Source organism: Cryptomeria japonica, chromosome 11 (assembly GCF_030272615.1).
Source record: "Cryptomeria japonica chromosome 11, Sugi_1.0, whole genome shotgun sequence".
In the NCBI taxonomy this organism is placed as follows: Eukaryota; Viridiplantae; Streptophyta; class Pinopsida; order Cupressales; family Cupressaceae; genus Cryptomeria; species Cryptomeria japonica.
In genome coordinates this window covers 707,388,283-707,412,151 of record NC_081415.1, presented here as the reverse complement: position 1 = coordinate 707,412,151, position 23,869 = coordinate 707,388,283, and the positions used below count along the sequence as shown (strand labels likewise).

Sequence of the window (23,869 nt, the reverse complement as noted above, 5' to 3'; positions counted from 1 at the left end):
CGGTTCTTACCATTTGTAATTTGCTAATTGTAAGTTGCAATGCATAGTTAGTTTGAACTTCACTAACCATAAGTTTGATTGTAAATGTTCACTTGAATTGCACCAATCTTGGGTATTTGATGAATGTTCACAATATGAAAACCCTTTGTTATTCCTTTGGAGATTGCATCAATTTTGTGTAGTTGTTCTCGCATGGCGAAGCAAGGCTTGATTATGGAAACCCTCTATCAAACCATGATCCTTTATTGTCATTGTCCTTAGGATTAGAGTAGATTTCCTAACCCTTCATCTCTTTTATCTTTATTTTCCAAGTGAATTTGTATAGATTCCACGTTCTAGCGGTGTTCATAAACATAAGTCCCCTTGTGATTCTAGCAAGATCACATCATACATCACTGAGTCTATCCTGAGCAAAAAATCAATTGTTCACATTGTAAACCTTGGAGTTTCCATATTTGATCATATCATTCAGCATATAAGGTTTCTTTGTTCAAGCGAAGATAGAATACTTAATATTTTATTTTGTGTTCGAAGTGTCCTAAAAAACACATCAACGGTTATCACGTTGAAAAACTTACCACAATCCTATGAACACTTCATTGAAACGCTCAATATTACATCCACAAATGTCAACATGAAGTTTGCTGACCTATGCAACAAGCTCCTGCAATAAGATAGGTGGAAGCAACAATTTGGGAGTAGCAGGGAATCACCCATTGCAAAACAAGCGTTTATTGCCAAAGCAAAAGGCAAAGGCAAGTCCTTTAAGCGAAGAGGACACAGCAAACCTGAGGACAGCTCCAAGAAGGTTATCTCATGTCATTATTATGGTAAGCTTGGCCATATGAAGAAACCATGCAATAAATGGTTGGCTAATGAGAAATCCAACCAGGGAGGGTCTCAAAAGAAGGACCATGTTGCAGAGCATACTTAGCAAAAGGAGTGTACCTTTTATGCATTTATGGCCAAAAGACCAGCAGACCATGTCAAATCATTTGCCTGGTACATTGATTCTAGAGATTCTCAGCACTTTACACAAAGAAGAGATTTGTTCACAAAGTGTAAGGCTTGCTCTAATTCAATGATCTTCAGCAGAGATCAAGAGTATACGGTTGCTGGCAAGGGCAACATTCAAATTACATATGGTGGGAGAAATCTCCTATTTCTAAACGTATACTATATTCTGGGTATTGAGCTCAATCTGCTTTCAATTAATCAAATGATGCGACACTATCTGAAGTTGGATGTCGTCTTCAGTGCACAAGAGTGCCACATTGTTGATAAGGAGTCCAACAAGACAATTGCAATTGGCCTCCAAGATCATGGATTGTACAAGTTGGTTGATATTGGAGAGTCTCAAGAGATTGCAATGGCTACGAAGAGTTTGTCCATCAGCACTCTTTGGCATCAGCAGTATGGGCATCTCAACCTATCATATCTCTCTCAGTTGGCTCGAGAGAATGTGGTGCACGGCTTACCTGAGATTCAGCAACGAACACAAGGTGTGTGCAGAGCTTGCCAAGCAGGGAAGTAGCATCGAACTCCATTTTCCAATAGACAAGCTTGGAGACCATCCAAGGCCTTGCAGCTGGTTCATGCAAATGTTTGTGGACCAATGAATACAGCATCGGTCACTATGCTAGGTATTTTCTTCTGTTTGTTGATGATTTTGGTACAAAAATGTGGTTGTTTTTTTCTCAAAGGAAAATCAAATGTGTTCAATGAATTTCAGAAGTTTAAAGCATTAGTTGAAAAAGAGTCAAGACATCAAATCATAACTCTTAGGTCAGATAATGGGGGTGAATTTTGTTCCACGAAATTCACGAACTTTTCTGCTAAACACGATATCAAGAGTCAACTTACCACACCCTATACCCCTCAACAGAATGGTGTTGTTGAGCGGAGGAACTGATCCATAATAGTGATGGCTCGGTTTATGCCAGAAAACAAGAATGTGCCTAAAAATTTTTGGGCTGATGCAGTGTATACTATTGTATACCCTCTGAATCAGTCTCCTGTTATCACAAAAGCTTGCACACTTGCTGAGCTATCAACTCAGCAACCTTGTGAAACATGGAAACAACCCCGAAGTGTGGGACCTTACGCAAGGGGTTGAATCTCCAGAGAAGGCCAGCTTCCTTCTCAATCCAGGTGCAGGTGTTGAACCAACTCAACACTTGAAAACTTACTCCTAAGCCTATCCTAACAACTTGCAGAGGTAAAGGGAAGAGAGAATTGCTTGAAATAAAAGGAGATGATGCACCAAGAAGAGACTGTTCCTCTCCCTACCCGAAATGACACAAAACCAACTAAAAAAACCCAGGAGATGCACAAACTTCAGTTGTATGAGTGACCTTAATGCATGTATGGAGGTTAGAATTCGCTGAATGCCAAGAGGGGAGAAGGTTTCCCACAAGTCACACTCAGAAATAAGTTAACACAGCATAAATGACAGAAGAGCCACAAAACATACACCTATGATGAAGGTAAGAAAACATACATAGCATACATAAGTTGAAAGAAGGCAAGAATGGTGATTTCAATTAATTATAAGGCCAATGGCCAACTTACAATTGCAAAATACAGAATAATACAAGAGAAGTGAGAGAGCATAGGATAGCTCAAGCCAGCAGGGAGAGAACCGTTTACAATGAAACTTAACAACCTTTATATAGAAAAATGGTTACAAGAGTGATCATGACCCCTGCATGTCAGTCTGGGTTTGCAAGGAAGTGCATGCACCTGACATTGTGTACATGCAAGCAACCTAGCCATACCCACAAAAGGCACTCCTAAAAAGGTGGATTGACTGACCTTCCAAAGTCAGAGTATGCAGACATAACATAAGTCACTACAACAAGCATGGTCCCGTACCTCTCTTGATGGAAATCCAGGCAAAAACATTAAATGCACCCATGTGGCTCCACAAAAGAAGGTGCACAAGTCACAAAAGTTGTCGGAGCATTTAAAGCTTTGAGTGTTCATCACGCCATCCGAAAGTGTCACCAATCGGAAAGAAGTCCGGGGACTTCGGAAACTCGGGTTCCCGAAGTGGGGAAGACAACGAAAGAACCTCGGAACCTCGAGGTTCCGGAAAAGAGAAAGGAGAGCAGTAGGGAACTTCGGAGCCTCGGGGTTCCGGAGTTCCAGGGAACTAAAAAAAGCTAACGAAAGAACTTCGGAATTGCGGGGTTCTGGAGTTCCGAGAAAGAAGAAGGGAAGCAAAGGAAGAGAACTTTGGAACCTCAGGGTTTTGGAGTTCCAGAGAAAGAAAGGAAGAAAGGCTAGGAGGGAACTTCGAAACCTCAGGGTTCCGGAGTTCCAGGGAACAGAAGAAGAGACAAGGAAAGGAACTTCGGAAACTCGGGGTTTCAGAGTTCTGGAAAAAAAAGGAAAAGGTCGAGGAGGGAACTTCAGAACCACAGGGTTTCGGAGTTTCGGGGAAGGGAAGGAGAGTCAGCAAGGAACTTCGGAACCTCAGGGTTCCGAAGTTCCGGGGAAGAGGGAAAAGGCAGCAAGGAAGGAACTTCGGAACCTCGGGGTTCTGGAGTTCCAGGGAACTGAGAAGGAGAAAGAAAGAGAGGAACTTCGGAAACTCGGGTTTCTGGAGTTCCGGGAAAAGAAAAGAGAGGTAGTAAAGGGAAGGAACTTCGAAACCTCAAGGTTCCAGAGTTCCGAGGAAAGGAAGAAAACGAAGAGGGAACTTTGGAACCTCGGGGTTCCGTAGTTTTGGAGAAGGAAAACAAGATAAGGTAAGAGAAGGAACTTCAGAATCTCAGGGTTCCGAAGTTCCGCGGAAGGAAGAAAAGGCCAAGGGAGGAACCTCCTCCGGACAAGGCAACACCTCACACTTCATGATTCTTCTGCTTTCTCCTTGATCAACTAGGGCAGTGCTGGTCCATGGATCGTATCTCTGATCGGTTCTTAGTGATGGACCAAGGGTGTCATAAAATGACAACATCTCCCACACAAGCCGTTAAGAAAAAGACTCCCGAGAAAGCTTGGTCTTTGAGGAAACCAAAAATCAGCCACCTCAAGGTTTTTGGTTCAAAACTATATGTTTGGAGTCCAGATGCCAAGGGAACTAAACTGGATTCCAAAAGTCAGAAGTCGATGTTTACAGGCTACAGTGACAATCATAAGGCCTATCAGCTAATTGATGTGGACATTGATCGTCTCACATTCAGTAGAGATGTGGTTTTTAATTAAGAAGGTGGGCCCTTTCTACTCTGTTCTCCCATCCAGCGTCCTAAAGATCAGCCTTTGCAAACAAAAGATATAGGTATTAGGCTTCCATTAGCTCCACCTGAAAGGAGAGTGTTATGCTGTGAACTACATATCTTGTTTCATGATAGCCCATAAAGCAAAACATTGGGTTGTAGTCAGCGTGTGTGTGCTAAGATATGTGAAAGAAACAATTAACTTTGGCATTCTATACAGCAGGAGCAAACATCCTCAGCTGATTGGTTTTACAGACTCAGATTGGGAAGGTTTTGTTGATGACAGGAAGTCTACTTCTGGGCATGTCTTCGATATTGGTACAACTGCAATCACATGGACTAGTAAGAAGCATCAAGCAATAGCTCTTTCCTCGACTTAAGTAGAGTATCAGGGAACTATTGAGGCAACATGTGAGGCAATATGGCTCATTCATGGGCCTTGCCGAGTCAATCCGGTTGGGATCCAGAGATGTACAATGAAATGGTTGGCTCCTCAACAAGGATGGTACAAGGAAAACTTTGATGGACCAACAAAAGGAAATCCAGGTGTCTTTGGGGCAAGTTTCGTAATCAGAGACTAGTTGGGGAATGTCTTGGTGATGGGAGCACAAAAATTATAGGAGGGAACGAACAATGTGGCTAAGGCTAAAGCAGCTATGTTGACCATTTAGTGGGGTATAAAATTGGGGATCCGAAACTTACACCTAGAATGTGATTCCCAAATAATTATTAATGCAATAATAAAAGGAGAAGCCCGGGCTTGGCATATCAATAATTTTTTTTCAATATTGCAAATGATTTAAAAAAATTCAGTAATTATTGCATTTCACATGTGAGGAGGGTAATGAAGTGGCAGATGTACTTTCCAAGTGAGCAACATCGTTTGATGAAGTGGATGAAATTCATGTGAAAGATTACAGAGATCTCACGGAGGATGATGTGGGCAGGGGTGTACAATTTGGCATTTAAGTGCCATAATTACTCTACAAGCCAAGAATGTAGGGAAGGCAATGGGACCATTATTTAAAGGTGATCAAGCCCATTTGTGGTTTGTCCTAGTGCTGCACTTGTCAAGGTGTCGACAAGAATGGAAGCAACCTTTATGTTCTACACGTTCAAGCAACAGTTGGCATTTGTTGGCGATGTCACTACTAAAAGGATCAAATGCATTTTCAAGTATCGAGACGAGGCTTTTGTACAAATGGTAGAAACCTTTATGGGTGAGTGCTTTTTGAAGATCATGCACAAATACCGCACAAATGTTGATGTAGCGACCATGGTGACGAAGTGGGAGTTGGAGTTGAGTGAAAAGAAGGATGTTCTAGTGCAGGTTTTGAGGGGATGCGTTGAGAATGAGTGGTTGTGTGGGTTGATGGAATTGCTTGAAATGGCCATACCCAGAGCGGGCTTTGATGTTGGGGAAGGTCTTGACATTGATGGCATACATGAATTGAGGGAGATGGTGCCATTTATTCATCGGCCTTTTGGGGTTGATCATGATGAGTGTCGTGTAGAGGCCGCAATTGGTTGGGACTCGCTGAAGCTTTATCTGAGGGAGAGCAAAGTCGAATCCCATGGAAATGGTGTTAATGGAACTATAGTGCAGAAAGTGAAGGTTAAGGGCAAGAGGAAGGGAACAGGTTCAAGGAGGCCGCGGCAGCAAAAAAGAATGATGGAAGGAGTCAAGGTGCGCAACACAAGCAAGGCTTCGAGCAGCTTCATGCAAAGTGTGTCCTAACCCTGGGTTTGGTCGAGCTTTTGTGTTCTTTGTGTTAAATTTTGATATACAATGTATGGCCCGACTTTTAAAATGAGGCTGGAAAGTAATTAGATGAATACATGTAAATTTTGTCTAGAAGATTGTAATGTACTTCTTGGTTTGTTCTCGGATTTTGGTGGTTGTTGCCCATTAAAGCACATTTGAGAGATTAAGAGAAATTCGCATAAATTAAGGCACTTATAATTTGATTAACTGATTTTTAAATCCTTAAAATAAATGAAAAATCCACCCTTAGCTTGGAAATTAATTTAAAAAATTAAAAATTATGCTTGAGCACTCAATATTCATTATTTTGCCTTTGCAAAACAAGTCGGCCATGCTTGTGGAGGTGTTTTATTTTATTTTATTTTAACCTTTACCAAGTCGGCCTTAAGGGAAATCAAGGTGAGCGCCCTATATAAAGAGAGGTGTATTTTGACAAATTAAAATCATTCAATCATTGTCTCTCATGCGAACTTGAAGAGCAAATTTGGAGGTGCAAAATTGAGCTAGTTGAAGGCAAATTTCCAGAATTTGGAAGGTATTTGAAGGCTAGTTGAAGGCGAATTTCTTCTTGAAGGCCGATTGAGGATTGAATTCATCAAAGAAAGGACCAGAAATTCAAATTAAACATCCTTGTCCAGCAAATTCTCATCTTCCTTCATTCATTTCAAAGATTGATAGCTAAAAATCAAGGGAGAGGTACGAATAATCAGATTTTTGAAAGTTTGTTCAAGATTTTAGTTTGATTTCCATAGCAATCCTTTGAAAATCTAAGTCTTGTGCAATCTGATTTCCATTCATAATTAATATTAATTTGAAAATTCATAATTCTAGGATTTATCATATTATTTTCAAATTAATATTTAGTTATTTCCTTGAAAGGTCTTAAATCCTATACCTTAAGATATTATGCTCAAACCCTAACTTTAAGCTTTTGTGTAGGTATCAAATGACGAGCCCCAAGGCCGGAGGATCCACTACTCGACAGGCTCTCATCAAGGAGGATCAGAGGAATGACGAATTGGAGACCAGGATCGTGTCCAAGTGGAGCAATATCGGAGACACCAACCTAGGAAACTTCAATATGAAGAAGTTTCGAGAGGCGCCCTACATCGGCAAGCCGTCACCTGTTGCAAAGAGGATAATTAAGAGTGGCATCATCAAGGCTGCAGGTTTCCCTTCCACAGTCAAGTGTCATGAGTTGATGATCGAGTGTGCCCGGCACTATGATTCACACTCAAGGACGATCGTAGCCGAGGACGGAACTATCTTGGCCTATCTTTCAGAGGAAGCTATAAGCGAAGCTTTTCATCTCCCAGAGCATAAGGACATGATCTACAAGAGCTTGGAAGGAGCTAGGTCTATCTACAAAGATGATCCTGAGTCCTGTCTGAACTTCATCAATAAGAATTGGTTGCTCAAAAGTCGACCTCGCCTGAACAAGATTCCCAATACACCGCACAGAATCGACTTCCAGGAAGAATTCAAGGACTTGATAACCTTGCTCAATCGGGTCACGGGTGCCTCTCAAGCTTTCTTCTTCGACAAATGGATGTTCTTCTTCATACAACTGATCGTCCAAGGAAAAGGAATGCTCAACTGGGCTAGAATCATTAGCAATAGCCTGGACACACAGTTGAGAAGACTAAGGCCTACCAAGTCATTTCACATGAGTTCATATGTTATATATGCCTTGATCAGAGGTTTTGATTATGCAGGACTACCTCACAGAGGAGCTGTTGGAAGAGGACCCAGAGAAATGAGAGTTTGTGATTCTTATGTTCAACTGCATCATCTGCCAAGGAGTGACTACAAGCTAGTCAATGACACCTTCACGATGTATATCACCAGGACATTGCAAGGAGGGATTCACAATCGACTGTCTTTGGATGCACAGGAGCTCGTGAAGAAGCATGGTACATGGTTCATTCAGTTTCCAAAATTCACATACATCAGAGTTCATGGATGTCCTTCACCTCCCTACATGTTGTCGAGATATTCTACAAACAGGATAATACTACTTGAGGTGACTAGGCAATTGGCAGCTTATGCAAAGGCATCAAGACACAAGCATGGAAATGGAATTCCCGTACCCATCCTACTAGGGAACTCAGTTGAAGTGTGTCCTAATACTCAGGCCGCGAAAGATGCGGAGAAGGAATTATCTCTATATTCATTCACATCCTTTGCTTCAAGGGATAATTTTGATCCTCATGGTTATATAGAAGAGACAGTCGGGAAGAAGTACAAACATGAGTTTCAAGTGGAAGACTTTTGGATGAATGTCCAGGATGATGTAGAGGTCAAAAAAAAGATGCATTCCAGATTACCCTTGGATCTCATCAGGAAATGCAAAATTTATAGAGTAGCCGATCAAGCCCAGGACAGTGGTAGATACCTTCAATCATCCTATGAGAAGGAAGATAAAGAAGTGAAGATAGATTGGAATGAGCCCGAGGTTTTGGACCTAAGAGCTTTGATGGCTCCCATTTTATCTTGCACTCGCAGATGGGTGGACGTACAGCATCAAAAGTTGAAGGAGCAGAATGTATCTATGACATTCACCTTGGAAACAAGACCAGAAGAAGGAGAGGCAAGTGTGAGTGAGAATACTTCTCATTCAAAAGGTTCGAAGAGGAAAGAAGGACCTGAGAAGAGAGAGCATTCCAAGAAAAAGCAAAAAGTGAATCCTAATCGTCCACCAAGCACATCTTCTAGGCATGAAAAGGAAGCAAGTCAAGGAGAAGATCAAAGGCAGATAGTGTATGAAATTGATGAGTCTATGGAATCCATGGTACCGAATGATAAACAAGGAAAATGACAGACACCTCATTGTTCTTCAAGTCAATCTCCCCAAGTTGGTGCTAATGAGCAACAAGAAGAAAAGAATGATGATGAAGCAACATCTCCTTTTAGGGAAGATAGACCTCTGCCTAAAGAAATACAAGTGAGGGAAAGGAGATCTACCATTCCGGATTGGCTAAAAGAGAGGTTGACAAGGGTAGTTGTGGTTGAAGAAGAAGAACATGTATTTGACTTGGAAAGTCTTAAAGGAAATTCTCATGAAGTAATAGAAAAGAAGAAGACCACAAAGATGTCAAAGGTAATTAGAGATGAGACAGGATCCAGAAAAGTGCAGATAGCTACACCAGTGGTGGACAAGTATGAGGATGAGATTCTAACAGAAGAATATGATCTAGAAACATTTGATCTTGGTCCACTTACCTCCGAGCAGGCTATGGAAGAAGCAACTGATTCACTGAAAGCACTCAAAGACAAACTCAAAGAAGAAGTGGAAAGGAATAAGAAGCTCGAAACAGAGGTCAGTGCTTGGAGGAATTATTTTAGCCATCTTAACCAGCCTTTGAGGCGACAGGATCCAGCAATATCTCCTTTACATGCACTTCCTCTTGAATCAATAAGTGAGGCAGAGAGGGTGAAGAGCCTAGTCCAACTCATGAGTTCTTGGATTGATGAATCTTACAAGGTAGCCATTGAATTTGCAACAAGAATGATGAAGACAGTTCATCGAGCTATCCAGGTCCTTGAGATTATCCATAATCTAATGATAACTGTAGCTGCATTCATTCACACTAGAGATGTTATCATCCCAGTCTTGCAAGTGATAAAAGAGACACCAAGAAAGATTCTAGCACAAGAAAATATAATGGATGGAGGAACCCATAGCCTCCTGCAATGGTCAACTCTGCTCCAGATGAAGGAAGTCCTTTTCGAAGACGTCAACACCAGATGCAGCCGAGTTGAAGGCACCATCCATCCAGTTCAAGACAAGGTGTTTGAGGTGTTGTGTACCATCCTTGACAGACGGATTGAGATCGAGATAGATGTGGACATCCAGGAGTTGGAAGACAGAATCAAGGTCATCTTTTGCAAAGAAGAGAACATCATTATAGAAAGGCAGCGAGATCAAATGTATGCTACTATGTTCCTGATTGAGAAAACCGAAGAACTTGAGCCTGGGTGGGAGACGACTCTTCTCACTGCTTTTGATCAAGTCCTTCACTTGGAAGAACGAATGAAGAATCTTCCTGAGATTCCCATTGCTAAGATTCAGGGAATTGTGTCCAGATTCATTGAATATGCTAGAAAAGAGCATAGGAAAGGGAACAAAGTTCTAGATGAAAAGTTGTTATAAGATGATGTGGCAGCTTAATTCATATTGGTCTATGTCTCCTCGTTATTTGTGCCAATTTTTATTGGCTATGGATTAATAATGTTTATCTAAATGGGGACTTTTTTGTAACAAACCCTAATTAGGGTTTAGGTATCAAAATCTCAGCCATCGATCTTCTTTTGATCTGGGCCGTTCATTGTATTTGAAGATGGTATATAAGCCCTCACTCATTTCATTTTTACGGGTTAAAAAAAGTTAAAAAGTTGGAGAGAAGCAAGTTTAATTTTGTTAATAACAAAGAATTGAGTAGTGAAGAGAGAAAGTTGAACAATTGTTGTTTATTTGGCTATGAGATCAATAAAATATTGAAGTTATGGTGTTTTATTGCAATCCTTGTGGCTATTTTCATGGTTGTTTATCTTCTTGAATCACTCTTAGTAAAGATAGCATTTAGATTTCAAGTTTGAAGGACGAATGTTATGCTTGATCTTTGGTAAGACTCACATTCCAAACCACTAGCTCCCTACTGATGGTAAGAACGCCTTGTGTGGTCAACTGGAAACATTAAAATTGGTTTAGAGTTCAATCATCATTAGAAGTATTGATATGTATCTCCCTAATAGTATCTATCTCCTTGGTGATTTGAAAATCGTTGAATCCCCTTAGAAGATCGCACCAATTCCTGTGGAGTTGTAATCCTTTGGCGATACTGAAATTGGTAGAATCTTATCAAGACCAGTCTTCATTAAGTCATTCTTAGGATTCGTTTATGTATCTCTTCCTCGAAACCCTTATCTTTTGATCTTTTTTGAAAATCTGTTAGTATTAGGGAAATCCTGTTTCCTTATTTGGAAAGATAGTAGCACGGACAAGCTTTCCTTGAAAGTACGTAAGGCCCCTTGAAGAAACAACAAACACAACGACCACTAGTGCTTATCCACGAGTAGAGATCCTACAAATCAGAACCTTGAAGTCCTTCCGATTGATCCTTTTTTGTGATATCTTCAGCGTTCGGAGACTTTACTTAAGAGAGGATAAGATACCTCTGGGTATTTTATTCTGTGTTCGGTCGTGTACAAAATACACATCAACACTCCCCAAGGATGGCTTCTACAAAACTATCCTCATGGGTTTCCTCTTGATGAGGAGGAATTTCTTGTCTCTATCCTCCTAGCCGATTGGGTCTATGTGAAGCACTGACACTGAGAATATCCTACGTTGGAGCACTGTCAGGAAGATTGCCTTGAGGTAGATTTTCTGGATTCTCTTGTGTAAACATTTCTACCTCTTGTACACTAGAAGAGCTAGTTGTTGATTGCATCCTTTCAACCCTTTCTCTTTTCAGAATTGATTCATCCTGTTGAACTTCTTGTTGAACTTCCTGCTGAGCTTTTTGATGAACCTTCTGTTGGATTTCCTTCTTCCTTGTCGTCCTTTTTCTCTTTGGAGCACTTTTCCCTTTGTCAAGCTCGACTTCCTTATACTGAACTTCTCCTTCTTCAGCTTGAGCTTGTGAAGATCCTTTCGTAGCTTCGATGTGGGAATCAAGATTTCCCATTAATTGGAAAGTCAGGTGGACATTTCCCTCTTTCAACCTTTTGATATGCCTATCAACCCAGTGTCTAGTAAACTTTAAAACAGGTCTGGCCAAGATGTCTAGATCGTCAATTTCAAGTTCCGACCAGTCTAGCAGCTGAATGGGTTGATCCTTCACCCCTTCAAATTCAAGTTGCACCAAGTCCGAATCTTCCTTCACTTGATCCGGCACCTGCATTACTTCACCTATTCTAATTGTTTGCAAGGGCAGCCTGGAAAACATCTTCTTTCTGACATCAAAATCATCCCTTGCATCTTCCCAGTAGTCTTCTAGGTGAAACTTGTGTAGAAATTTCACTCCAGCAACCTTTCTGATCTTACAATAAGAATCATAGTGAGACTTGGTGGTGTAATATGCCAAGTGGTAGAATGCCAATTCTTCAGTTGCCTTCTCAGCTGCTGCCAAGTTTGGGCACACTTCCACGTAGTCCCTGAGGACGATTGGGAATTCAAGAGACAACTTCTTTTTCTTCTTCTGAATTTGATCATAAGTTGTCAACTGTGTCATAAGTTCTAACATTATCAGTTTTTCAGATGGACACCGTGGTAGTTTATATGGTTGGAAAGCAAAGCCCTATGTCCTGATATATGTGAATTTTGGAAATTGCAGGAACATGGCTCCAAATTTCTGAACCAATGCCCTAGCTTGTGGCGACACTCTCGTGTAGAGCTCATTTTGCATGAATCTGGTCAAGTGCATGGTGAAAGCGTCATTTACCAGCTTGAAAGAATTAGTATTGTAGAGGTGCAACTGAGGATAATTCTCATGTACCTTCATCTGTGTTGGTCTACGGCCCATAACTCCTTTTCCAAGCAGACCATCAAAGCCTCCCATCCTTGCAAGCATGTATGTAGAAGGACTGGGACCTCTTTTTTTTCAAATCCTTCAGTTGTTCATGGATGTAGTGGCTGATTAACCTGGCCCAGTCCACTAACTCATTGGAATTCATAACCTCACCGATGTAGAAAAACATCCATGGCTCAAAATTAATGGTATGTGGACACCCCATTATCCTGCTCAGTATCATTATCAGGTCCACATATTCCTATTTGAATTCGAAGATAGTGAGTGTCTTTGGCATTTTGGAGATGTGTGGTCTAGGTTTTTTGCAACCAATGCTTGTTGATAGTCTTCGCACATCTGTCAGGACCTGCGTCATGTATTGCCTTAGCTCCACTCATGGTCCAATAAGTCATCGAGTGATGTGAAGGAATTCCAAAGGCTTCACCAATTGATTCTGGAGTCAAGGTGGCTAACAGCTTGCCATTTGATGTTGAAATTGTCTTCCTCTCCAGATTGTAATGTTTTGCACACTCCAAAATCAAGTCTGGACATTGAATAGAAGGGGGAAATCATGCTGCTGCAACAATTCCACTTCTGACCATCTTGGCAGCTGTAGGAGATGGATTGTGCCCTGTTGTTCCAAACATCCTGATCTTGAAAGCCGCCAAGTTAAATGTTCCTAAATTCGTATCACTGATCTCCTTCCATCTGGACACCATCTTGGGTTCCGGAACGAATCCCTTTAGCTCTGCTTTTATCAGTGCCTGCCTGGTGATGGTAGCCGCCTTGCTTGATTCTGCCATCCTGGAAAAGCTCCTTGGAAATGATGAAAAATTCTCTAAGTATGACTTTCTTTACCTCTTCGCCAACTCTTCTTTCTTGAAACTCGCACATGAGAAATGAAATGTATCTTCATGCTTATATAGAGTTTCTCTTACATGTTGCTAAGTTAGGAGGAATTGAATTTGGCAATTTCATTTATTATGTGTCATACTTTCCATTCACCACGCCATGCAAATGGAATTTTTCTTGTAGTTGAGTTCAAATTTGGAAATTTCTCTTATTGAGTTGAGTTGTGCATCATACTTAGAATATTCCCTCGCCAACTCATTAATTTCCATTTATCAAATTTCAGAGGGAAATATGGAGGATTTTTTTTCAAGATTCACCTTATTCGTCCACTTGGCTTGACTTTTCTTGCTCAAGAGGGAATTATCAACGCTTTTCCATCATTTCCTATTTTTTAGGGATTTTCCTAAAATTTAGGACCCGGGTCCAGGAGAGAGAATGAACTATCTCACGAGTCCAAATCTACAAAAAAATTTGGATTCCAACGAGATTTGGTGCCTAAAAATGGAAATTAAAAAAAAAAAACCCCGAGGGGATTTCCGCTTTTCCTTTCCTTTCCCGACCCTTGGATTTTCATGCCTTGAGAGATTTCCTCAATTTTCAAACTTAGGCGTCGAATTCACTTTGCCATGGAATTTTCTCATTTCTTTGATTTTCTTTGACTTAGCCATTTCAGCATCCTTTCCTTGGCCAAGGCGTTGGTTCCTTCATGTCAAGGAATTTTGAGTTTTCTCAATTTTTTTCCATGCTACCCCCTATTTGGTGCCCTACTCCATCAATGGGCGCTATTTTCACTAAGGCATGGAATTCATGATTTTTGGGTTTCTCCATGGACTGAGCACTTTAGCACCCTTATACCTTCCTTAGGCAAAATTCTCCCCAAGGTAAGGAATTCCTTACTCCAACAGTTTTCCATGCTTCCTTTGCTTTGGCACGAGACCTCCAACTTGGGTGCTAAACTCCTATGGTGAAGGAATCTTGCCACTTTGAAATTTTCCTTGAAGACCTCCTTTTGGTGCCCAACTTCTAACTTGGGTGCCCCACCTGAGCAATGGGCAATGTTTTCATGGTGAGGAGGAATTTGGCAATTTGGACATTTTTCCCTGGTTTCATGAATTTAGCACCCTAATCCATTACTAGGCACAATTGGCACTTGGTGAAGGATTTTGACTCCTTCAGATTTCCTTTGACTCTTCCAACTTGATCATCCGCTTTTAATCGATCTTGTCTGCTTTCTGACCTTTCGGATTTAGACAGATTCTTCAAGAATGCTCAGTCTTCATCGTCTACCTGCGAGGACCTATCACAAATGAATTTTCCAATAATAGAAACTTTTCAAAATGTCACAGTTAGAGCCCAAAATAGGACGCGAGATGACTTACTATAAATAGAAACTTACTAAAAATAGTAAGTTTGATTTTTGGCAAAATGAAGACATTTCAAAATGCAGTAAAATCCCTAAAAAATAGGAACTTTCTCCGATTTCGCTCAAATTTTACTTGGAGGTTCCTCGAAGGGTCCTGATTCCAGTTCTACGTTCAGTTTTTCCAAAACCCTAAAAGAAACCCCTAAAATCTAGGACTAAAGGCAGAAACCCTAAAATTGACAAAACGAGCCCTAGACTTAACCAAATTCGCTCAAACAAAAAGCAAACTTGATCAATTTGACCCCCAAACACTTGCAAAGCAAAGAGACTGGAGAGACTATCACCAAAAGACCCCAAAAACCAAAACAAAAGACCGAGAGGGCCTAAAAAGTAGGGGGTCCCCATCTGGGATGGGGTGATGTGTGGTTAGGTCACAACAGGCTCCATATTCACTTAAATATTTTTACAATCAATTTTAAGTGTGCAAATTGACCACTCTCCCTTGAGCCTAATGCATCTTTTTTGGACAACTTCAATTAATTTTTTACTTTTTAAATAATTAAATAAGCTGTCAAATTAAGAATATATGAAATATTACTTTTGACAACTTAATTATTTAATTTATATTTTCCAATTAGCTTATAAGAACTATAGGAAATAAACTAATGGCCACAATTTTTCTTACATGCAAAAAGGGGACATTACAAGGTTGTATAAAATCTAGGTAGTGGGCCACTTTCTACTATTCATTGAGACGAAAACCTTAGTGACTTGTGTGAGAGGTAGACAAAACCCTACCTGTCTGATCTGTAAGCAATTTCCTTAGGTCTCGGGGAGTTGCAGGTTCTAAAATACTGTTTGTCTTGTGGGGCCATTTTTGTGAAGTGTTAACTAGCCGCCACAATTAGCTTATAAGAACTATAGGAAATAAACTAATGGCCACAATTTTTCTTACATGCAAAAAGGGGACATTACAAGGTTGTATAAAATCTAGGTAGTGGGCCACTTTCTACTATTCATTGAGACGAAAACCTTAGTGACCTGTGTGAGATGTAGACAAAACCCTACCTGTCTGATTTGTAAGCAATTTCCTTAGGTCTCAGGGAGTTGCAGGTTCTAAAATACTGTTTGTCTTGAGGGGCCATTTTTGTGAAGTGTTAACTAGCCACCACAATTAGCTTATAAGAACTATAGGAAATAAACTCATGGCCACAATTTTTCTTACATGCAAAAAGGGGACATTACAAGGTTGTATAAAATCTAGGTAGTGGGCCACTTTCTACTATTCATTGAGACGAAAACCTTAGTGACTTGTGTGAGAGGTAGACAAAACCGTACCTGTCTGATTTGTAAGCAATTTCCTTAGGTCTCAGGGAGTTGCAGGTTCTAAAATACTGTTTGTCTTGTGGGGCCATTTTTGTGAAGTGTTAACTAGCCGCCATGCCTGAAAACAAAGTTGCACATCCAGTCTTGACTAGTGCTTGACTAGTGCATTAGGATCAACTATCTGCAAGCAACAAATTTAGGATTCAGTGAGGCTAGAGTGTGGCGGATTCATTTCAGGTCATCTAGTGCCTAACAACTGTGTGATCTGGAGGTGAAATAGAGTTCAAGACCTGTCATGGCATTCCTACTCCGGCACCATTCATTACAAGAGATGTAAAGTCAATTTGGAAAGGGCGATCCAAGGTCTGATCCAATCGCCAGCATCAATAAAATCTATAGCAAACCCTTCCGGTGACTTGGGAGGCTATACTCAAGTGTTGAAATCTGTCTACAGCAGAGTCAAGATTTAATTTAATTTAATGCAAATCCAATGTCATACATGTTGCAACAAATTTTATATGAACTCTATTACTATTGACAGTATGTTCATTAATTTCCTATAGTCCTATCTGTGGATGATTCAGATCTGTTGTTTCCTTTTCTCACATTTGTGGAATAATTAATTCAATCAAACCAGATTATTAAATAATTGTCGAGTAGGGTTAGCATTTTTCTAGTTTTGTGGACGATCTACTTGCTCAGACTGCATTTATTATCATTAACCCTAGATCTGAAAGTACAGATCGCATTTATTTTTAATCATAAACCCTCCATCTAAATCTGGGGCACAATGGATCGTTTCATTAGATTTCTTATATGAATAATATTTGCATTGAGGAATATTTCCTCATTAAGAGCAGGATGCCAAAACATTAACTCAAAGTCGTAACCCTTAAAATGCACTACCTGATTGACAAGTATTATGGGCTATATTGTGTCTTGTAAACTTTCTATGCTAAGTGGAGATTTTGAATGCCAGAACAAGGATCTATTATGAATAAGGTAGTACCGTTTCTTCTATGAATGACAATATAAGACTATATTAGATATTAGAGATTCTGCCTAAAATTTAGGAAATTACAAAAATATGATATGAAGATAAAAACATTAAAACACTTGTCCACCGATGTGACTGAGTGATAAGGTGGAGTAATTGCCATTATGAAGACCAGAGTTCAAAACCCACCCACAAACCACTGGGACAAGCTCCCCACAATAATGTGGCCATGATAAAGCATGACAAAAAACACATGGTACAACTAAGTCCACCAAAACAGAAATGGAGCTTGTTAAATTCCAGGTACCCTTAACAGAGGATAAATATTTAGAAGCTCCAACAAGTAGATGCTTCTTCCAGAACTAATCCGTTTTCCCAGTAGAAACTATAATTACTTCTACTACACAGTTAACAAGTACATTTTAATTCACAATACTTTTATCACGTAACAACAAAATAAATGTAATTATTTTCCAAACATACAAAGAAGCAGAAATAAAATTATAAAATTGAAAGCACACCAGACCAAAGACTGCTGCTGGCCAAGCTTCTATAGCTGCACCCATCTCCCCACTCTGCAACGTGAGACCTTTGTAAAGATTCCAAAACATAAACATCACCAGATTATTAATTTTCAACAGAATATATAACATACAAAAACTGCCAATTCAACAGTAAACTTTTCTTGTGTCTTACCTGAGACAAGAAAAATGCCAAAAGCACTCCATTTTGATAATGAATATTTCTGTGCAAGACAACCTGGCACTGGATTTACCAACCCAACTATCACTCCAGTAACAAGAGCTGCACACAATAGGTCATTAAATGGAGAACTCTATCTTTTTATGGACACAAATATAACCTATACAAATAAATGCCATAGGACAATTTTGATTAATAATATATTTCCTAATCTTGGAATTAGATTTATTGTTTCTTTTTCTTTATCCCATATTGACCTTTAACTTTTTCAATCCTACATTACTGGACGATGGCTTTCCAAATGAAAACTATCATTGCCAAAAATAGGAAAGATAAATTAAAGGTACTCCAAAAACATGACATTATAAGACACTACACTACCATAATTTGTCATGAAAATGTATTAACAAGTTTTAAAAGCTGCTTCTCTGAAAATTACTTTAGACACAGCTTGAGCATGTTGATGGCTTATAATGAAAATGTTTTTTCTTTTATTCATGCAACTTCAACAAGAAGTGATTTTAAAACAGGATTTGAAGTGTTAATGTTGCATTCCTTCAATTATCAAACTAGCTGATTTACATACTTTTACATCATCAGCATAACAATCACCTCATTTCGAGGGTCCAGACTCCAACAAAGCTAGAACATTCCAGAAGAAAGAGATACAGTAAATAATATCAGCTTGTCCGTGTTGTTTATCCAATATGATATAAAATTAAAACGGGTGTAATCTAAGTATTTTAAAATAATATATTTTAATTAAATATGATAGAATAAAAGTTTCTAAAACAATTTTCTCTGTACAACTTGCCAATTTCAAGTGAAGAAATGAAAGATTTAAAAGCATAATGAATCAGATAGCTGAATTACCAAGATTTATTCCTTGTTGAATGCAACACCAGCAACATAATGTTTCAGCATGATCAAGACAAGATTGCTCAAAAGATCAACTTTGGGAGATGGAACTGTTGAAATGAAGGTGATGTCTAAAAACTTCCATTAAGTAGTTGTTGCAGGCTTGCAGATACTACACTCTTTCCCCAGATTTCAAAAAAGGCCTTCAAAAGATGAACATTTCATGGTTGAAGCATAATAAGTTTCACAGTCTAGAAAAGGTTCCAGCCAGCTACTCTTTTTAATTCTCTCCAAACACACATTTAGATATGGTATGTCATGAATACCCGAAATAATGATAAACCCACTAAATATAATTTCCATAGACTCAGTTCTATCACATTGACTTTTTAATTGTCAATTTTAAATATATAAAATGTGTTTAGGTAAATTATATATGAACATTTAAGCTTGCACTAAATGATGAATCTCATACTGTGGGATGACCACATACAAGCTGCTTGCACATTAAATTTTCTTTGACATGGAATGAATTTTCTATAAACAGAAATATGAAAAGTAAGGGAATAAATTACCACATTGTGAGGTTTGGCACTTGGGGAGCCAGAGATCAGCCTCTACATCATTATGATCGAATTATGTTTGCACTCTCATCAAGATTCTCACCTCAAGCATTGTAATGTCCCCAATTTTGGCACAAGCATTCAGAGATAAAATAATTTGATTAATTAAATTAAGTTGTTTAAATTAACATTTTTGGGCAACTTGTATTTAACTAGTTAAAATTATTAGTTGAATATTTTATTTTATCTAAGTGACTTCGTCTAGTGCTAAATTAAAAATAAATATTATAAAATCACTTGGTGGCGAAATAAGAATTATGAAGTGACTTTATTATTTAAGGTTAATATTATGAAGTCACTTTATAAAAAGTGTTTTATTGATACTTTGTGGAAATTTATTATTAAAAGTCAATTAAATTATATTTTCCAGAAAGTTCCTGCAGAGAATATAAATAAGAGGATGAAGGGATTCATTATTCATTCTAGTTGAATGATATATTGTGAAAACCACAGCTGTGGAGATTGAACAAGATTTGCTCAAGCACAGCCTAGGACGAAAACCCTAAAAAAAAGTGAAGATCGCGTTCACTGGTTAGGGTTTCAATTTGTGCGGAAAAGAGTTACAGGTGGAATTAAACAGGTTTCATTTTTCCTAACTACTTACAGTCACTACTGCAAAGGTCAAGGAGCATGGAGAATAGTTCAAAGGAACTCCAAAAACTACTTAGGGAAGAATGCAAACAATAGTTTAACGATTTCATATGGAATCATATGTGAGGACCATTAAGACTATCACTATCTCCCTTATAAAATGATATTTAAGTGGTAAATATCCTTGCCAATATGTAGAAAATGTTCAATAGTACTTTAGGGCTGAGCTCCAACTTGCCCACACACAATTGCCAATCCTTGCTTGGCCACCTTGGATGATATTTTTCTCTCCACCAAATTCCAGAAGAAAAGAAGATTCCCCTTGCAGTTTTGCATTTGGATACAAAGCCCTACCAATAGTATTAGTGTTGGCAAAAGAATTGACCCTTTAATTAAATATCTAGAATGAATTCAGCCAAGAGATTGCAACTCACTATGATAATAGTGGGACAAAAACTATATCAACCATGTATACAAGGTGCACTAGACTAGATCCATCAAGGACTAGACCTTGGATTGATGGAATTTTGTGCAAATGAGTTGATGATCTCAATTATTACAAACTACTTAACTTGTCCATCAAATGCTAAGATATAGCCCTCGTGAATCTAATTGATGGTAAATCGGTTATTATCTAGAGAGTGATATATTAACAGAGCATACAGTTTGGAAATTAAACATAAACAAACTAATTGTTATGAACGGTTGCCTCCGTAGGGACATGTTGCCACGTATGGACATGTCCCTACGTAGGCAACCTTTCCTCTTGTATTTAAACTGGATTCAATGATGGCGACGATCAATAACTCACGGCAATCAGTCTTCCAGAATCACTGTCATTATTCTTCGATCCATATTTCACAACATGGTATCAAAGCCAGCATATTAAGAGAATAAATTAGACAGCCATATTACCTATAAGCATTTATCGCAAGTAAATAACAAATCAACGCAGAGGCTATATACGCAGAGGATATATCCGACTAAGAAAATATTCAAAATGTCAAGTAATATGAGAGTGGAAGATAGACTCGAAGGAACCTCCAACTTCGTTTCCTGGAAGATACGAATCATTGCCATTCTTGAAGAACTAGAATTAGAGTCTTACATAGAAGAAAATCTAGACATGCCAAATGATGAACCAGAGAAATCTACCTGGAAAAGGCGTAATAATAAAGCAAAGAAAATAATTATTGACTCAGTCAAAGATCATATTCTTCCATCTATAGCTAGACTGCCTAAAGCATATGAAGTATTTAAAACCATTAAAAATACATATGAAGTTAACAATGCGAGCAGAATGTTAACCTTGAAACAACAACTTTTAAACATAAAGATGAATAAAGATGATACAATATCTACATACTTTTCAAGGATATCTGAAGTAAAAGACCAATTACAAACTATTGGAAATGAGGTAGATGATCAAGAAATCTCTCTCATAGCCCTAAGAGGATTACCAATTTCATGGGAATCCTACATTCAATGTATTAGCAGAACACCCCCCTTACCCAAATTTGAACAACTTAAGAATGAGTGCATTGAAGAGGAATCTCGACTAATCTCAAGAGGATTAGGGACAAATAAATAAGGAGAAATCCAAGCACTTAATACAAATACCTTCAACAAAAATGAAAAGTTCTCCAAACGGAAGAGAGGAAATAAAAACCATCAGAAAAGAGATATGTCTAAAATTCAGTGTTACAAATACGACAAATATGGGCACACTCACAGGAATTGTCCAGAAAGGAAGAAAACACAAGCTACTCTAGCCAAAGTCAAAGGAGAAAACTCACTTTTCTTCTTAGCCCTATCAAGCGAAATAAATACAAATAAAAACACTTGGATCATAGACAGTGGAGCATCAAGGCATATAACTGGATTCAGAAATCAGTTTGAAACACTTAACGGGCACTCAAGTGAAGAGGTTACTATTGGAGATAATCCTGTGAAAGGAATTGGGACCTGTACTATCAAACTAAGAAATGGAGTATCTCTACAATTAAAGGATGTTCTGTTTGTACCTGGAATAAAAAGAAATCTAGTCTCAATCTCAGGCCTAGCTGATCAAGGATATCGGGTTACCTTCAATGAAGATAAAGTTCTACTCTGGCCTAAAAATACAAATATCAAAAATGCCATAACAGTAGGTTCAAGAAATGGTAGCCTATACAAACTATGCAGTGATCAAAAGGAAGCACTAAATCTTGAAGTTTCAAATAATAATGAATTATGGCACAAAAGATTAGGACACCTAAGATATAGTGCTCTATCCAACATAAAGAAGATTACTTCAGGACTGCCCCAACTAAAATCTGAACACACAAGCATTTGCAAAGGATGTGCCTTGGGAAAGAATGTGAAAGTTTCTTTTCCCTCAAGTGAGCACAAATCAAAAGTTATTTTAGAACTAATTCACTCAGACCTATGCGGTCCCATGTCAACACCATCCCTAACTGGATCCTTATACTACATAATCTTTGTTGACGATTACTCTCGAAAAACATGGATATATTTTCTAAAGTGCAAAGACTCAAATGAAGTACCATCTAAGTTCAAAGAATTCAAGGCACTAGTAGAAAACCAGTCAGGGAAGAAAATTAAGGTGTTAAGATCCGACAATGGGGGAGAATATACATCTGACAACTTCAAAAACTTTTGTAATTCTGTTGGGATTAAGAGGGAGTATACTGTACCATATAATCCACAACAGAATGGAGTAGCAGAAAGAAAGAACAAAACCATAATTGAAGCAGCAAAAGCTATGATGCATGACCAAAACTTACACACTTCATTCTGGGCAGAAGCTTCAAATACAGCAGTCTACATTCAAAACAGATGTCCGCACTCAGTTCTAGAAAACATAACTCTTGAAGAAGGTTTTACAGGGAACAAACCAGACTTAAGTCATTTAAGGATATTTGGCTGTCCCGTATATATACATGTTCCTAAAGAAAAGAGGACAAAACTAGAACCATCCGGAAAAAGAGGTATCTTCATTGGCTATAGTGAAAATACTAAAGGATATCGCATTTACATTCCAGGGAAAAAATCTGTTGAGATAAGTAGAGATGTAAAGTTTGAAGAAACCACTACACTCAAAGAACCTGAGGATAATAACATTACTAAAGAAGAAGAAGATCACATAACTGAGATTGAGAGGGAGAATATCATAGAAAATTCCAAACCTTCAGACACTGAGAGGGAGGACATCATAAGAGCTTCTGAACCTCTTGTTGATGATAATATTGAAACACTCAATAACAAGAAAAGACCTCTATGGGCAAGGAAAATGATTGAAGAGAATAATGTAGAACCAAATGAAATTTCCAAAGAAAATAAGAGAACAAGAACTCTAAAATGTTATGCTGCACTTCTAACCGAACTCACAAATTCTGAACCAACAAATGTCAGAGAAGCCTTATCAAAACAAGCTTGGAAAGATGCTATGGTTGAAGAATATCAATTTATACTAAAGAATGATGTTTGGGATATAGTGCCTAGACCAAAAGACAAATCAGTTGTCTCATCCAAGTGGTTATTCAAGATCAAATATGCATCTGATGGCAGCATTGAAAAACATAAAGCTCGCCTTGTGACCAGGGGATTCTCTCAAAAAGCAGGAATTGATTATGAAGAGACATTTGCCCCAGTTGCCCGGTATACGTCAGTAAGAACAATCATTACAATTGCAGCATCCAAAGGATGGAAAATTCACCAAATGGACGTAAAGACTGCCTTCCTAAATGGTTCAATTGAAGAAGAAGTATATATAGAACAACCAGAAAGATTCATCATACGTGATAAAAATTGCTATGTTTGTAAACTAAAGAAAGCTCTCTATGGGTTAAAACAAGCACCTAGGGCCTGGTATGCAAGGATAGACAACTATCTCTCCAAACTAGGGTACTCCAAGAACCTAGCAGATCCCAACATCTACTTCAAGGCTTCAAATGGCAATATGATTATATTGGTTCTTTACGTGGATGATCTTTTGATAATAGGAGAGGATAATCTCATTGAGAAATGTAAGCAAGATCTAGCAGCAGAATTCGATATG

At 38.6% G+C, this 23,869-nt stretch overlaps 1 pseudogene; it reads right to left on the bottom strand.

Annotated features, from left to right (window-relative positions):
• Nucleotides 1–23,869, bottom strand: part of LOC131855791 (probable sodium/metabolite cotransporter BASS4, chloroplastic) — a 122,839-nt pseudogene that overhangs the window by 46,978 nt on the left and 51,992 nt on the right.